The sequence below is a fragment of the Cyprinodon variegatus genome, unplaced genomic scaffold (assembly GCF_000732505.1).
Source record: "Cyprinodon variegatus isolate N-32 unplaced genomic scaffold, C_variegatus-1.0 Scaffold782, whole genome shotgun sequence".
NCBI classification, from domain to species: Eukaryota; Metazoa; Chordata; class Actinopteri; order Cyprinodontiformes; family Cyprinodontidae; genus Cyprinodon; species Cyprinodon variegatus.
This window is the reverse complement of record NW_015151235.1, coordinates 278,367-281,725: the sequence shown is the minus strand read 5'-3', so window position 1 is coordinate 281,725 and position 3,359 is coordinate 278,367. Positions and strand designations below refer to the sequence as shown.

General features: G+C 37.7%; 1 protein-coding gene across 1 annotated transcript in view; it reads right to left on the bottom strand.

Moving 5' to 3' along the window:
* LOC107098488 (stanniocalcin-like) overlaps nt 1–3,359 on the bottom strand; it is a 32,238-nt gene that overhangs the window by 14,516 nt on the left and 14,363 nt on the right. The window lies entirely within an intron of this gene.

The following is a 3,359-nucleotide window of genomic DNA, read 5'->3' as shown; positions in this document are numbered from 1 at the left end:
GTACTTCCACTTTTACCAGAGTATTTTTTAACACAAGTATCTGTACTTTTACTCAAGTACGGAAAGTGAGTACTTTTGCCATCTCTGCTGACAGTCGACACTTGCACCCCTGGACACATGAAGTACTGCCCATGATATACTTACTACCTGGTGTAGGAATCAATAGATGCTTTAGAGTGTTATGGCATGAACACATCAAATCCTGATATGTGCAGTACATGAATTGCTGTGTCGCTTTCTCACTTACTGTACTGACATACTGAGACAGAACAGATCATTTATTTTATGACATCACCTTGAAACAAATGTTTTTCACAAGCAATTTTCATCCAAAAGTCAGGATAGAGGTGCATATTTTCCTTTTCCCATTTAGACTGTCTGAAATTGGCTTAACATTCCAAGTTAAGGTTAGGTGAGAGCATAAAAAGTTTACCTGATCCTCATAACTAATTTTAAGTGTAAAGGACAGTACTCGAGTTCAGGGGGGAAGAGGGGCGCAGGTATCCCCCTTCTTAAAAAAATCTTTAAAATGATCCCCCTTCTTAAATGACCATCCCCCTATACCATTCCCTGTGACGTTTTATAACTGAATGTGTAAATTTCTATTTTATTTTAACAGTAATGGCAATACTATTGCCCTATCAACATTTGGCAGGCTGAGTAGCGCACAGCCTGCGCTGTTCTGAACAGCATCATGGCCGAGCGGCAAAGACAACGTGATTTGAGGGAATGTGAAAATAAGGAGGGGAGGGAATCATCCACAGGTTCCAGGTTCTTAGTTTAACTAATAAAGTGTCAGAAATTATCTAAAATAGAGTTGATAGCAAAATCAGGAATTGGCATCTACTGAGCGGAGAATTTATTCATCCTACACTGACTGAAGCACATTAACTGAAAGGTGTTTCCATAAAAGTAAAACCCTATTAATTCAAATTTATTTGTACACAAAAACTATAAATTTTAAGGCATCAAAGTACAAGAAATATAAAAACATATGTTTAAAATTTTTAATTTTCAAATTTCCCTTTTCGTTCATATTTTATTCCGTTTTCTTATCATTGGGCATGAGTTTAGGGCGATGCGTGCTCCCGCGACAGGGGAGGTAATTCTCGGCACCACAGATGAAACCCAGAGGAGAGAATCGAAGCAGGGGCAGATTTAGGAAATTTGGATCACTAGGCAACGACAGGCATGGGGCCCTCTGAATTGAGAAGACAACTCATAATACAGAAACCATTATAGAGACACAGAAATTTTAATAGAATAGACAAACATTATTTACTAAATTTTGACTGCCCTTAATGATTTTTTATATTTTTATATTAGGTCTAGGGAAAAATTACAATTCAAAATATCTTTAATCACATTTTGGATAGTCAAAATGCATTTTGAGATGTCTCAAATGACATAATCAAATTTGTCATTTAAAGTGTCACACATCCGGAATTATAAACAAGATATTTAAGTTACTCTGAACTAGTCAAAACTATATTTTTTTTTATATCCCAGTTATGAAATATCCCCCTAGTGCTGTAACTGAGCTGTCCTAACAGTAACCTGCAGAATTTTGCATAGCTGCAATGGGGCTGGCTCTTCTTGAAAAAGTTTCAAAATGCCACAATATAGAAAGAACCCAGCAGTATGGGATGTGCAGAGAACAAGAACTTTTTTTACTCTAAGACTCATTTAAATTAAATTATAAATTTTTTTAATATATTTAAACACTTTTTCTTGTCAAAATTTGTATTTTTTTCTTCAACAGCTTTTCTTCTCTGCTCCTCACCAGTCTTGCCAACTGCCCAGGAAGAAAGGCCATATTGTCAGGAATCCTGTTTTTGTGGGTTGTTTTTGTGATTCCTTTTCTCCTCCACCAGGTGGTGCCCGTCCTCATCGGGCCTCCCTGCACACCTGCAGCTCGTTGCTTCATTACCTGTGGAGTGCTCTTAAGCTTCTGACTGCCACTACCTCGTGGCCAGTGCATTTACCAGTTTGGGGTACTCTAGCCACGCTTAGTTTAGCAGAGTCTAATCTGAGTTTTTGTCTGCCTGTTTTGGGTACTCTAGCCAAGCTGAGTTTTTGTACACTTGAGTTTTAACCTTGCTATTTTTGTCTTTGCCTCTCGGTAGGAAGTCATCCTGCAAAACTGGACGTTTCGGACCTTCTCTCCCTGGAAGGATCAACTGAGCCTTAAACTGAGCTGGGGATTCAAACTGGAGGTTTGGATCCACTTTTCCCAAAGAGGTCGTTTGAGTTTCACTCTGAGCAAGGGATTCATCTGCACCACAGCCCGTTCAAGTACCGCAGGAAATCTGAGTGGCAGTCAGCTTCTCTGTTCACCAAGGAACAACCGCAGTCTGAGTAAACCCTGTCCGCCCACCATCAAACAAGACAATCACTGGAACATCCCACACAGACTGGATTCAATAAAGGACACCTTTTTCTGGAAGCGTGAGTCTGCAACCTATTCCTCCTCTTCAAGTCAAAGAATCTAATTTCCCACTGAGCCTGAGCTAACCGCAGTGTCTTCCCCTCACCTTTCAGTTCCAGTTGAGCAGTGTTCAGAGCAGCACTGGGCTAATCTCATTATACTAAATAAACCTGTTAAAACTTTTCCCTGGTCTCTCTGTTTGGTCTTCTGCATTTTGGGTCAGATCTTTAATTAAATCATGACAGCTATTGGCTGCCCTAAAAGGCGCTGTAAGGTGCTAAATAATGCCTGTCGTCTAATCAATGGCAAATAACTTCGACGGACCTGTTAGAATAGTTTGAACTCTTTCATTGCCTGTAGTCTAGCTTACTTTAAATTAGCCAATAGAAGCAACACTGATTTTCCGATAAACAGTATATTTTATAAAATCAATACTCTAAAAGCATATTAGAAACTTGAGAAAAAATATTATATTTTATATAGGCTTTTTTCATTTTCTGGCTAATTCTAATGTATTTTAATTTGTTAGCAGCTTTTTCAGATTTTAAAAATTATTTCAGATCTTTCAATTTAATTAATTGAATTTGAAAAAATACTTGACTTGAAAAGATTCAGATATTCATTTGCAATATTTTATGAAGTTTTTTTTCCAAATCTTAATAGATTTGTAAAATTAAATAGTTTAAGCAAAATTAAAGAAGTTTGCCTTCCATGGCTGTAAAGCTGATTACAGTGAGAAATTAGCCCCTAACTACGTAGGGGTAGTGATAGCCATGCCAGTCCAGCGACTGACTGCAGTTTTGCTGTAAGGTGCCTTGGTCATGTTCAATGGCTGGCATACCTGACATGTAACAAACATACCATGCATAGTGCTTTAGTTTAATAGACTATAGACTTAATTAGGCTATGTATACTTAAAAAAACATATATA